Raw genomic sequence first — 15,541 nt, forward strand, 5'->3', positions numbered from 1 at the left:
ATTGACTTTATTTCTTCATTTTAACTATTCTTACTTAACAAGCACTGATCATAGAGGTCAGTATATTTAATAATGTATACAGTGATGTGTTCTGACAGCATATTTTCATTGGACAAATGTCATAGCACTTAATTATTTGGTGTTTTTCCAATGTGAAACTTTAGTTACATGTATTTCTAAAGAAGATGGTTTTACATCCATCAAAACCATGGTCAAAGGTTGAATAAAACCACCTTTTGTTGCAACTGGTTGGCTGCTTCTGATTCATTTGCTGATCTCTAACCATTTCTGAAGTGCAACCATGTTCAAAATATATCTGTTGTTAAACATTTCCTTGCCGATTTCTTAGAATTCTTTTTATTGAAATGGGGATAATGTGACATGAAATTATTTTTATAATAGTGGTAGGAGTTGCTCTAAATGTAAAAAGCTTTTGAGAGGAAACCACAGTAAGTTAGGAAAAGAGGAATAAGGCAGAATGTTGCATAGACCAGGGGAGAAGGGTAAGCAAAGGAAGGAAGGAAGATAAGGGTTTTATGACCAGTAGGTAAAGTCATTAGAGATGGAGCACAAGCATGGATTGTTTTCTTAAGGGTGGGAAAGGATACTGACTGTGCTGTTTCAAAGGAACCATCCTGGCTTTTGCCTAGAACAACTTAGGAGAATCACAAAAAATCAAAATCCAGATGGATTGCAACTGTCCTCCATCCAAATGAGAGTCCAGTGTGCTAATGACTAAGCCACCTCACTCAGTGATGGGGAGCAGGTTGAGATTTCAGTAAAGGAAGAACCAATCAAAAGTAAATAAAATGGAGAGTAGAAATGAAAGACGGGCCACGGGAAGAGCCCTAAGGAGGCTACAATAAATGTGAAAGATGTAATAATTAATCATGCAAGAACAACAGAAAGTTGATTAGTCTGTGGTAACAAGAGGGAGGTGTGAAATAGGAATCCAAAATGATGAAAAGCACGGATAAATAAATAGGAGTGCAGAAAGTAAACAGAGGCAAGAGGTAGAAAGTGACCAGCAAATTTCAGGAGAGGGAGGTTTTGGATGGGGATTTTCCACAACTCACTTCCTAACATCATTTTTTGATTGAATTTATTAACACAGAGAACACACGAGCACAACACATAGTGATTCTCATGTTGTATTCTGGCCTGTATCTGATGTGCTGAGGGAGACTACATTTGACTTATAACCAAGGAAACAGGTCTTGGGATGTTCAGTCAATCAGCTGCTCAGCTGTGGTGAGTTTTTGGCTCGATCTTGACATCTCACCTGTGCTACTGCTTTCCCATTAATGTTACTTCTGCTTTAGTTATGGGCAACACAAATCTGCAATAGAATAGTTGCTGATGTTTTACAGAATGTGTCATTTAAAGACATTTATTAATAAGACACTGTTTAATAAAGATTTATAACAATGTCTTATACTGTTGGCCCACACTGGTGCCCACCTACTGCCACTACAGGACAATAACTGTCAACTGGCCCTATCTTACCACTGGTGCACCCTTGCACATGACACCACACCCTGCAAGCAAAACACAGAAAGTGCTCTACTCTGCATAAATTGAAGATTGTGGTTACATCAGTTATTCTCCATGTACTTCCAAGTCTATTCTGTATTCCCTTTCACCAAAAATTACTTTGGATGACATTAATATTAGTAACAGCAATTTATACTAGGTTTAACACAATATACTGATGCATACTGTAACATCATCTTTGCAGTTTGAGCTTGAAAGTTTACATCAGAGTGTGTGTATGTGGCATGAGAAGGAGACACCTTTTCATTTTGTTTGTCAGTTGTTAACTTTTTGTAACAGCTGACAGCTCTACAATATGCTGCTTGACACTGCCGACAGCTGCCTGTATGAGAAATTTTTACTACATAGCTGTTCAAGTAGATAAAGCTGAGAGTGTATCTGTGTTTTGCAGTCTAATAATAATGTAAATTTCTGGATGGAAAATACATGAAGTAAGGAAAAGTTGACTGGTCACGTATAGCAGGCCTGTGAGTGACACACAGAAACATTTAATGGAAAACAGTGTTCACCCGAGCTTTCAAGCTCTTGCTCTTTCTCTAGTAAAAGTACGCACATTCACATGCACAACCACTTAGTCAACCAGATGACCCAAGGAATGCATAACAGGATGAAAGGTGTTCAGAGGGTTGAGCATGTAAGAGATAGAGAAGTGTGAGGGAGGGGATGAAAGGAGAGGAAGCGACAATTGAAGAGGGAGACTGGGAGGGGAAAGAGAAAGGACATGGAATGAGTGACAGTTATTAAAGTGGAGGTGGTAGCTGATGTGAATGATATTAAATATTTATGGAGCCACCTGAGAGGCGGAAATTGATATGTGGGAAGGTGGCTCACTTCTCTCCCCCCTCTCAGAATCTCTCTTCATCTCCATATTCCTCTCCTATCCACCTCTCTCTCTATCTCTTACATACTCTGCCCTCTGAACTCCTTTTGTCTTGCTGGGTAGTTTCGGATTCATCTGTCAAAAGATGTGCCTCACACTATACTGATATCCTCTCCTTGCCTCCTGTGCTCTCTCCTACCAACAACCCTCCACCACCTGCCTAATCAGCAACTCTCAATAATCAGTCCCACTAGGACTGCGGCAGTGTACATTTAGGTATCTGTGTGGTTATGTGAATGAATGTGTGTATTTTTACTAGAGAAACAGCAATAGTTGGAAAGCTAGTGTGAATGCTGTTTCCTGTTACATGTTTTTGTGTTCCACACATTGGTTCTCTGTATGTGAGTGGTCACCTTTCCCTTATTTTACATATATTTTATAGTCTGCTAAAGGAAGTATTGTATTTTCTAGAAAATGTTTCTCTTACATACCATGAAGGGGAAAAAAGATCTATAATTTTTATGCTACTGAATACTGGAGTCACCTTTCCATATCATGGATCGTATGTTCATAATCCTCCACTGGAATCACCCAGACTAACTCTTATTTATAAGGACAAGCATATTAATTGCCACAAAAAAGGCTAAAACCAATTCTCCTACTTGTACATAACCATAAATGATGTATACACAGCTGTCAATAATATATCTTTATGTTCTTTGAAATCTGCTAGATCCATTACAAACTTCCTTTATCAGATATATAAATTACTTGAAAAGCAGTGTCTTGAATGCAAAACAGAAACTGACTCTAAAATCTCTAAAATAAATACATTTATGAATGCTTCTTGTATTTTAAAATATGAACCCAAACCCATAAAAAAACAAAAACATTCACTTTGTTAAGGGTTCATGTGATAGTATGTCTAAAGGAGATCAAAATTGTCACATATTCACTCATTGTTATTCTTTTAAATACAGCTGTGGGAATATTTTTGCAACTTCATATGGAGTGATGTAATCTCCCTCAGATACAATACACTTGTGTCAATGCTTCTTCCAATCCTTCAAGCACGTCTCATAAGCACTTTCTGGTACAGCCTTGAGTACTTCCAACGATGCTATTTTTATTTCCTTAATCATTGAAAATCTTTGTCCTTTCATAGGTCTCTTCAGTTTTGCGAACAGGAAAAAGTTTCAGGGGGCCAAATCTGGTGAATTTGGTGGCCGAGGCATGATTGTCATGTTGTTTTATGCCAAAAAATCTCTCACAAGCAATGATGAATGAGCAGGTGCATTGTCATGATGCAAAAACCATGAATGTATTGCTTCTCACAAACAGTGCATAACATCAAGGTGATACTCCTTATTGACTGTACAACCTTGAGGAAAAAACTCATGATGCACTACTCCACTGTAATTGAAAAAAAACAGTGAGCAAAACTTCGACATTTGATTGAATGTGGCGTGCTTTTTTCAGTCTTGGCTCTCCTGGATGCTTCCGTTGGGGTGATTGGGCTTTGGTTTCAATGTCACAACCATAAACCCATATTTTGTCACCAGTTATGACCCTTTTGAGCAAAACGGAATAATCATTAATGTCATTCAAGAACTACTGAGCAATGCTTATGCAACGGTTATTCTGATCAAAATTGATAAGTTCTGGAACAGACTTTGCTGACACACATCTCATGCCCAAAACATCCAAAAAAATTACATGACATGAGCTGACCCGATATGCCAATGTCCTGAGCAACTTTTCTTACAGTAATTCGATGGTTTTCCAAAACAATTTTGTTCACAGCTTTGATGTTATCATCTATTATTGATGTGCTGGGGCGTCCAGAGCAAATTCGTCACTGGCATCTTCTCGGCCATCTTGGAAGAGCTTGTACCACTTGTAAGCTATTTTTTTTTTTTTTTTTTTTTTAAAAAAAAAAAAAGAGCAGACTCACTATATGCCACAGTCAACATTTCAAGTGTTTTAGAGCACTTGATTCACAAAATTTGATGCAAATTCTTTGCTCCATTTTTTATAATAAATGAAAATCGCTGAGCACACTAAAACCCATCTAACCTTCCTATCTGTCAAAAATAAACAAGGTATGCTATATGTTTGAAACTGTGAACATATGTTTGGGACATGTGTACCAACATAACAAAAAAGATTAATAATCAAATCTACGTTGCCCACACAATTTGAAAAGTCACCTTACTTTTTGAACAGCCCTCATATATCGAAATGGCAGTATACAGTGTCGATATTTTTATTTTTTATTACATTTCTTCACAATTTTCGATAAATATTCACTGTGTGAAGGAGCATTGCCACTTTTTGAGCTTTCGTCACATCCAGTCTTTCTCTTTGACTGTACGAAGCAAGTACAGATGATGCGAAGAAGAAGTCCAATTGCCAATTGCCCTGGGGGGGGGGGGGGGGGGGGCTGGATGGAATAACAAGATATCTATATCTGATGTGAAGAAATAGCACACCAGTTGCATTAAAAACAATTTTTAATGTGACTAGTGTGCTATTTCTTCACATCGGCATTCTTCAAAAACAGCTGCTGAAACTGATGAACAAAAATCTAAATGATAAGACTGGTCTTTGCGGTGGGCAGAGGCATGCAAGGAGAAACGCTGATACATTCGGCACTTGGCGCTACTAACATTTAACTTCACCACACAGTTGTGACACTACAAGTGCTGGAGTGTCAGGAAATAGCTCTCAGTGAGAACTGTAGCTACACACCTAACCAACGACTGTCGTGGAGACTGCACTGGGCAAATGGATGGCCCTGATAGAATAAAGCTACTGACTAAGCTGAGGCCATATCTACTTTCCCTTCCTGGGTTTATTGTGATGGGGTCAGTTCCTGCCTCATAGCTGGCTATGAAACATTGCTTCATGTTACAGCATGTGCTAGGCTGATGAGTTGTAGAGTGCTATGTAACATTGTTGCAGTACTGAAAATTATGCAGGTTGGTGACCACATACCCCTTGGCTGGCTGCTGAGGCCAGTCTGAGAATGATAAGATGATACAGGTAACAATAATGTAAATGTTACTATGAGACAGAGTTGCATTCTACCACAGTATCTGTTTTTCAAAATTGAAGAGCAACTTAGATGGTTGGGGATTGCGGGGCAGCCAGTTTTTCAGTACAACTGTATGTAGTATAGTCATTTAAAGCAGTATGCATGATGGATACTATGCTCAGATTCACATTATCTTTATGGCACCTTGTAACCTTGATGTTAATGAATTTGAGCCACCCAAACCCATCATACTAGGGTACAGCTAAACTCATCATATTTATTATTGCACATGCCTACATGCTTATAGTGTTACATCACAATCAAAATGTAAGTAATCCTCTGTTATTTTAATGAACGTGCAAATAGGTTCATTTTGCTGTGAGTACCAGGCGTGAGTCGTGCTTCAGTAGCTCAGATGGTAGAGCACTTGCCCGCGAAAGGCAAAGGTCCTGAGTTCGAGTCTCGGTCGGGCACACAGTTTTAATCTGTCAGGAAGTGTCATATCAGCGCACACTCTGCTGCAGAGTGAAAATCTCATTCTGGAGACACCAAAGTGTAAGTCAAGTCAGTGAAGCCCTCTGGTCAGCATCAGTGGCCTAAATACCTGCTGTTGAGAGGGCGTTGGCAGTGTGTTGCTTGTCAGTGTGTCTCATGGGTCTCTCATGATAAGGCACACTTTATCCAACAGCTACTATCGATCTTCACGCTTCATCTTTGCTGACCTGTGTACTGGTGACAGCTTATACCAGCATATTCCTCTCTCCTCCCCCTACCTCTTTCCCTCCCAAAATGCTGCACTGTGGTTGTGTAGGGAAGATGCAAACGACAACAGGGAGAGAGGCAGGACACTGCCTAACTCAGAGTTACATAAAGAACTCTACAAGCAGTACAAATATAAGTACCACAAAGAAGTCAGGAGATTAAAATCAGAAAGAATCAGCCAGCAGATACAAGGTTCAGATAATGTTTCAAAAACTTGATGGACAATTGTAAATAAAATCAGAAACAATGAAACAGAAAGTAAAATTAATAATGTACAATTAACTCTGAATAATGAAAATATCTCTGATCCCCTTCTAGGCAGCAATATTTTTCGTAATTACTTCATTGATACTGTCAAAAATGATGTCTCTATGAAACAGGATATACAGCACACACTTGAGTCCAATAACAAACAGAATTGCAGTACACTAACTGCAGTAAGCACATATGACACTCTGCAGCTTATTGATAGCCTCAGAAATGAAAAATCAACAGGATTAGATGAAATTTCTCCATATCTATTGAAGAAATGCAAACATGAACTAATGAAATGACTAATTCATCTAATAAACTGTGTTCTTGAAGACGGCGTGTTCCCTAACAAGTTGAAACTGGCTCTGTAGTTAAACCAATAAACAAAAAGGGGGAAATGAATCATGTACAGAACTACAGACCCATTGCCCTAATCTTAACTTTCAGCAAACTGATAGAGAAAATAATATTTTAAAAAATCCTGAAACATTTCAACAATGCAAACATCTTAAATGATTTCCAGTATGGTTTCAGAAGAGGTCAAAGTACCATGTCAGCAGCAGTACAATTTGTCCATCATGTACTTAAAAAAATAAATGAAAATCCCAAGCAGCAGGAGTATTCCTTAACCTCTCTAGGGCTTTTGATAGTGTACATCATGACATGCTCTTATCAAAAGTTGCAAAGAGTGGTGTCACTGGAAAACTCGTACAATTGCTAGAAACATATTTAAAGGGTAGACAGCAGTGCATGGAGATAATATACTGTACTGGAGAAATACTGGAGAGGAGAAGGTCAAGTATAAGAAATATACATTTTGGTGTTCCTCAGGGCTTCATCAGGGCTCTATTTTAGGTTCAGTCCTATTCATATGCTATGTAAATAATTTCCCAAGTTCTCTTGACAATAAGCTATTAATCACAATGTATGCAGATGATACATCTGGTATCTGTCATGCAGACAGTGAGGCTAGCCTAGTTGAAGAGATACATAAGTTTATCAAAAAGGCAGGCGCTCACTTTGAAAGAGACAATCCTAAGGGTAAACATAGAAAAAACTATTATTCATTTTAAACCAAGTGGTCCAAGCAGACAAAATACTATGATTGATGAAATTCCACCAAAAACCTGTACATATTGTACATTCTTGAACATATTGTACATTCTTGAGTTTATGCATAGATGATTGACTTTCGTGGAAGCAGCAAGCTGATTATGTCTGTAAAAGATTATCACCATATCTTAATTCTGAAACCCTAAAGGCTGTATATTATGGGCTAGTGTACCCGTTCTTGTCTTATGGAATAGTACTGTAGGGTGGGACATGCCAAACAAATATGAAAAGGGTTTTCATACTGCAGAATCAGACCTTGAGTATCATAGCAAAAGTAAAACCAGGAACTTTTTGCAAACCTCTGCTGATTACACACAATATTTTCACAGTTTGTGCCGTGTATATAATATAAACTATAATCCTAGTGAAAGAAGACACTAAGACCACAAAAAGACGTAGATATTCACAACTATGAAACAAGGCATAGAAAAGACTTTCACATGATTAACAGAAGATTAACTTTCACAGCGAAAAGCCCCTATGTCAAAGTATCTGTTTTTAATAACTTGTTACCAAATGAAGTTAAGGTATTGACAGGGGATTCTTTTAAAAAGCCAGTCAAGCAGTGGCTTATCCAAAAATGCCCTTATAACTTGAATTTATCATGAATTAGAATGTAATAATAAATAATGTAAACTAAGAAAAATTGTAATTATGAAAACTTCATACTTAGTTGAAAATGCATGTGCATGTAAAATTATGTGTTATGAGCAATAAATTGAAACTGAAATTTGTCATTGTTATGAGAACTGCATGGCACCATGTTGTGGAACTGCACCTCTTTTCTGATGGAGAGCTTGATGCAAACAAACATAATATTTAATAAGAATGTGCTTACTACTGATAAACATTGGTAGGTTGGGGGGGGGTGGGGTGAGCACCACACATTGCTCTATGGAATAGTGACAGCACCTTCTTTCATTAATATTTTCACTACTCATTCTTTTACTCTGATCAAAATCTAGGAACCTGCATTCACTATTAACTGTAAAGGGAAAACTTCAAGCTCAATAAAAATAAAATTGATGATATTCAAAATAAACTATTGAAACACATCCAAGAAGAAAATAAATGGATCTTTTATGGTGAAACATTGAAGTGAATGACCTCCTGTGATTATGATTTGGTGATGTGTAGTGCTAAGGATCTCATTTAGAATGACCAATATTATGAAAAGGAAAGTTTTCATAATATTGTTACATTCCATCCTGAACTTTCTATTGTTTGATTTCATTTAGAACAAGCAAGTTTATTGTGCACTGGAGCCACCTATAGTTACAGTTTTATAAAGACTTGTTCTGTATTCAGAATAACTCATTTCTGCAACAACATTCTGAGTTCAGTCCATTATTCTCATTTCACATTATGTTAGTTCATGGAAAGTCATAAGGTTTCTTTTCAGTTTTTTAAGCAATTAGATCTATTATGGGACAGAAACACTGATTCTTCCTCAGTCTTCATTTCATAGAGTATACAATACCTGTATTAGTCCAGAGAAACTAGGTGTAGCAACATGATACACTAGTGAAAGATTTATTTGGGTTCTGCAGCAGAATGATCAACCCTGGATGAACAAAGTCATCAGACGAGTTAACCAGGAATTGACGAAATTGCTGCAGATTTTGGATGGTGCTCACATTAGTGCTGTGCCAGTTGCTGCTACTGAGATATGAAGATACACAAGACATGTCCTACACCATAATGGGAAGGTGAAAGGTAGATTAGTTGAACTGACAGCTGAAAATATAGGTGGATGTTGGGGAGGGAGTTCATATTGTCACAAATGGCACAGTTCCTGTGGCTATCGGTGTGAGAGGTAAGCCGTTTTTAGGTTAAATACCTCATTCAGAACACTTTAAAATAGGTCCTTGTAAATGAACTGAATCACACAAATGTTATGAATGTTACTGTTAGCAGTTGGTATGTTGGAAGCCTAAAAACCAAAATTAACTACTTTATTATCTGTTGACATGATCAAGAGTGTAAAAAAGTTGTTCACATATTATGTCTCTCTGAGTACAATGTAATGTGGGAATCCATATGTAGTACTTTGGATACACAGGGATCCATATGTTAAACATAGAAAACTATAAATTAGCAGCCCATTTTTGTAGAGAAATATGCAGAAAGAGGGTATTGTCAATATATAATTAATGAAGTCAATTTCAAATTTATTGATAGTAGTAGCTGCTTAGATCAACAAATGGAAGCCTGTGCTTGTGAATTGCTGTTACTATAAAAGAAGTCATTTATAATTGTTATGACTTACATATCCCCACTCGGAAACCTTCAAATACAAGAGCATGCTGAAAAGTAACACCTCTGAATTTTTCATGTGAAAACTCTTAAAACTTTTTAAATAAAACGAATGTTATTAACATTCCATATCTTTATTCTTCATGTTTATGTATTTGCTCAAGGGCTCAGAATTGCAGTGTGTAAATGGCAGTATGGACATAACTATTTTGGTGCATGAGAAACAGTATGCTGCAATTGAGTTTCAAATTTGAAAAGTTTGTCGACATATGGAGCACACTGTCTTTCAGCATGATGGTGCCAGGCCACACACATGAGCAGTGCAGCACCTGCTACAATCCGATGCCTTGGGTTTTCTGTTATGATCATTATTCATAGAGTCTTTACTTGGCTCCATCCAATTTTCAAGTGTTTTCAGAAGTTACAAAACACCTTTGAGACTTCACTTTGACAGTGATGAATTGGTGCAAGCAGAGGTGTGGCTGTGGCTCTGTCAACAAAGTCAAATGTTCTACAGAGACAGTATCAACAAACTGGTTGCTCAGTGGGAGAAATGTTCTCATCACCAGGGTGATTACATTGAGAAATAAATATGTAGGATAATATAGATGTAGAATGTTAATAAGTTTTCAGAATCTTAGACATGGCTGTGAAACAGCAACTGTATAAATCTGAAGAGGTTGAAAAATCAGCCAACCAGTTGGAAATAAAGGTTTATTAAGGTTAATAAACCTTTCACATAAAATATTTGGAGGCATTACTTTTCAGGACACCCTCATATTCTTTGAAAAATTTGAGGCATTATTATGCCACCTACCAGACAAAAGGAAGAAAGTCAATAAAGATTTAATATTACTTTTATGAAAGATTCAGATAAAAGTAATAATTTGGAAATGTTACTTTACACTTACAATGTTTATTTTGTTGCTAAGTTTATCACAATATTTACAGAGGAAGGGTAGTACACAGATAGGAAACATTTTTGTAGGCTGCTTAACTGGGGCTATAAATGTCACCCATTTGGCTCTCTGGGTGGGGAATACTAAGATGGATGTTGCCATCAGGAAAAACAAAACTGGTATTCTATGGATCAGAGCATGGAGTTTTAGATCCCTTAATTATATAGATAGGTTACAAAATTTAAAAAGGGAAATGGGTAGGTTGAATTTAGATACAGCATGATTTAGTGAAGTGCAGTGGTGGGAAGAACAAAACATTTGGCCAGGTCATTGCAGGGCTACCAACACAAAATCAGATAAGAGTAATGCAGGAGTAGGTATAATAATGAATAAGAAAATGGGAATGCAGGTAAACTACTACAGACAATGTAGTGAACACATTGCCATAGCCAAGATAGGTGTAAAGCCAGTGCCCACCACACAAGTACAAGTTCAAATGCCATCTTGCTCTGCAGATGATGAAGAGATTGAAAGAATGTATTACAATATAAAGGAAATTATTCAGGTAGTTAAAGGAGATGAAAATTTAATTGTGATGGGCGACTGTAATTCAGCAGTAGGAAAGGGAAGAGAAGGAAATATAGTGGGAGAACATGGACTTCAGGAAAGGAATGAAATAAGAAGTCATATGGTATAATTTTGCAGGCATAATTCAGTCATCACTAACATCTGATTTAAGAGTCATGAAAAAAGGCTGTGCATGTGGAAGAGATCTGGGGAAATGGAATGGTTTCTGATTGATTATATAATGATAAGACAGAGATTTCAAAAACAGATTTTAAACCGTACGGCATTTCCAGAGGCAGACATGGGCTCTGATCATAATTTATTGGCCATGAACTGCAGACGTTTCTACAAAGAAAGCAGTTCCCAGGACAGACAGACTCATAAACTATATTACACCAGGCATTAACATCTCTTGTAAAATGAAGTGGGAACTCATTTTGTGAATTGTGGTTTATTTGTCTCATAACATACATAATCTAAATCATTTGATTCAGGTACAGGAGGAATGCTGAAGATTAGATGGGTAGATCACGTAACTAATGAGGAGGTATTGAATAGAATTTGGGAGAAGAGGAGTTTGTGGCACAACTTGACAAGAAGAAGGGACCGGTTGGTAGGACATGTTCTGAGGCATCAAGGGATCACAAATTTAGCATTGGAGGGCAGCGTGGAGGGTAAAAATCGTAGAGGGAGACCAAGAGATGAATACACTAAGCAGATTCAGAAGGATGTAGGTTGCAGTAAGTACTGGGAGATGAAGACGCTTGCACAGGATAGAGTAGCATGGAGAGCTGCATCAAACCAGTCTCAGGACTGAAGACAACAACAACAACAACAACAACAACAACAGGAGACACGTCAAATTGTGGTAAAATTTCCCCATGAACAAAGAACAGCTGATGTTAACAGACTATTATAATAAAAATAAAATTTTGTTATACATACATATGATAAAATCTAACATTTAATTACCCCTTGCTCAAATGATCATTTCATCTGCTATGAATTCTTCTATTGAACAGTAGCATTTCTCCCACAGAATCTGCTGTAGCCTTGTTTTTAAAATTGCTGGATTTGTTTGAAATATGTTTTTGCCCATTAACTTGTTATATATTGTCATCCCCATATATTGTGGAGTCTGTACATATAATTTCAACTGGTGTGTGGGTAGCATTAAATTATGTTTATTTCTTGTGTTATATATATGGTTAAAATGATTCTCCTAAAATAATTTTTGTCTGCTGAGTAGGAAGATTCTAATTTCATAAATGTATGTGGATGAAACAGTTAGGATAAGACTGTATTTGCTGTGCAGTGCACATGTATCGGAAAATTTTCTTTTGCAGTTTCAGTATTTGAGATACACTACTTGAACGCCCCAGAAAATTATCCCATATCTAATGACAGATTCAAAATAACTCTGATATGCAATTTTTTGTGTACTCATGTCAATGGAATTTGCTAGTATTTGCATTGCAAATGCAAAACTGCCAAGTTTATGTGGTAGGAAATAAATATGTGTATTCCAGGTTAAGTTCTTATCCACATTTAGTCCGAGGAATTTGACTGTATCACCTTATTTCATAGGATGACTGTTACATTGTATTTTAAGTTCCACATATTTCTAATGTTTGGTTTTGAAATGTACTATATTGGTTTGTGCAATGCTCAGTTTCAACCCATTTGACTGGAACCATTTTCTATGGTATCCAGTGTGCTTATGATGGAGCTCGGAATTTTTTCTGCATTGTCATCTTCAATTAAAACTGCAGAATTGTCTTCAAACAGAACTGATGGGGAATTTACATTTATAGATAAGTCATTTACACAGAATAGGAACAGGATTGGCCCCAAAATGGAGCCTTGAGGTACCCCTTCTGATACTGTACTCCATTTAAAACAATAGTTCACTGCATCTGAGATGATATTACCCTTTGTTTTCTGTTGTGTAAGTATGTTGTTAGTCAACTAAGAGCATTGTTCTTAATCCCATGTTTGTATAATTTATAGATAAGCAAGTCATGGTTCACAGAGTCAAATGCTTTTGTGAGATCACAAAAGAACCTGCAACTTTACTCCTCTGATCCAATAATTTGCCTATCTTTTCAATAAAAGTTATTCACTGCATCCAGATTGTTTTTTTTTTTTTTTTTTTCTGGTTGAAATAAAAAGTGGTTACTTAAAATATTATCATTTTTTACAATAACATTTTTTATCTTTTTTGCAGCTGCTTTCCCTAACACTTTTGACAGGACTGGAAGAATAGAAATAGGCCAATAGTTTCCCATGTCTTCCCGTGACCCTTTCTTGAACAGAGGTCTGACTTTGGCATACTTCAAAACATCGGGAAAGTATCCCTGTTCAAACAACTGGTTCAATATTTTAGTTAGTGGTGGTGCTATTATGCCACATACCATTTTAACCATTTTCGTGGGTGTCCGATCCCACCTGGCAGAGTTTTTATTTATTTATATGTTTTTAATGATAATATAACATTTTCCTCATCCTTTATTGTGACTTTTTAAAAATCTATAAGATACTCATTTTCATGGTGGATTCCAAAGGCTGCTACATCAACTTCTTACTTTGCCAAATTTATGCAGAATTCATTTAAACACTCTGATATTTGTGCTGGGTCTACAATAAAGCTAACATCTACTTTAATCCTAGATATTTCATTACTACTAATTCTAACACCTAATTCTGGTTTGACAACAGATCACACTGCTTTTGCTTTACTTTTATGTTGTACAATGAACATCTTATTTGCCATTTTTTCGGCCACCTTCATAACTTTTTTAAATATAGCCTTGTAATGGTGAACATACTCAGAAAAACATCTGTTTTTATTATATTTCAGTTCATTGTGGAGTTTCCTCTTCATGCACTAGAAATTTTTATACCCTGTGTTATCCATTTTGTTGCATTTAGTTCTAGAGTTCCACACTCAAAAACTAACAGCAGCACAGAACTTTAAGTCATTTTAAAAAATATGAGTTTGTTTTGAGATATGTTGTAAAAGAGGCATTATGAAGTAAAATGACAAATATATTATGGAGTCAGCCAATAAAACTAAGTCCAAGTGTGTGCAGAAAAAAAGACATGACACAAAAAGTATTGTGTTATCACAGGATGGAAAAATTGTCACTGATTCTTACACAGTTACAATCAGTTTCAATTCTCATTGTGTAACCATTGCTGAAAATTAGAGAAGGAAAAATTTGGAAATCCATCCAATGCAACATTGAAAGAACTTTCATGTATTTAAGTTAATAATCTGTACATGTTACTCAGTCCATTAGTTCCAGGTAAGCTCCTAAATACCATTAATTCACTGAAGAGTAAATATTCAGCTAACATTGATGATATCCCAAATTATATTATTAAAATACCAGCAAGACATATGCTCCCTCCTTCGTTAGATATCTGCAGTTCACCTTTATCAAGTGGTGTCTTCGCAAAGTAGGTGAGACAGAAAAAGTAGTAATATACATAAAAGTGATCATCACTGTGTGGATAACTATTGGCCTGTGCTACTACTGTCAGGATTTTCTAAAATTATGGAAGAAGTGTTCCTTTTACAACTGACTATATTCTTCAACAAAAGTTATATTATTCAGCTTGACTCCATGCCACAGCACACAAATGAAACAGCTACTGTCATCCTGTTAAACCGTATCGTAAATGAATGAACCATCAAACAAAAATCTCAGGATTATTGTTAGACCAAACAAAAGCATATGATGTCATTGATCTTCTGTGCTCTTGAGAAAGCTTGAATGTATGAGGTAAGAGACATGCCAAATGAGTGTTTTAAATTGTATGTGTAATAGCAAAAATAAAGAGCATGGAAGGAAATGAACTCAAGATATATTTTTCCAAGCCATGTGAACTAAGTCACGGTGCTCCACAAGTCTCAGTTTTAGGTTCATTTCCTTTTTTGTATACATAAATAATGTCCTATTACATGTTTCTTGGGGAATGGCAGCCCGTTCTTCACGAAGTGTTGCACTGAGGAGAGGTATCAATGTCGATCGGTGAGGCCTGGCATGAAGTCAGCATTCCAAAACAACCCAAAGGATTCAGGTCAGGACTCTGTGCAGACCAGTCCATTACAGGGATGTTATTGTCATGTACAAGATCGTGTTGAAAGATGCAATCACCAACCCCAAATTGCTCTTCAGCAGTGGGAAGCAAGAAGGTGCTTAAAACATCAATGCATCAATGTAGGTCTGTGCTGTGATAGTGCCATGCAAGACAACAAGGGGTGCAAGCCCCCTC

The 15,541-nt window shown here is 36.7% G+C and overlaps 1 protein-coding gene across 1 annotated transcript in view; it reads left to right on the forward strand.

Annotated features, from left to right (window-relative positions):
• The window catches only part of LOC124799087 (dynein intermediate chain 2, ciliary), a 260,121-nt gene that overhangs the window by 132,437 nt on the left and 112,143 nt on the right, over positions 1-15,541 (forward strand). The window lies entirely within an intron of this gene.

Source organism: Schistocerca piceifrons, chromosome 5, assembly GCF_021461385.2.
Source record: "Schistocerca piceifrons isolate TAMUIC-IGC-003096 chromosome 5, iqSchPice1.1, whole genome shotgun sequence".
NCBI classification, from domain to species: Eukaryota; Metazoa; Arthropoda; class Insecta; order Orthoptera; family Acrididae; genus Schistocerca; species Schistocerca piceifrons.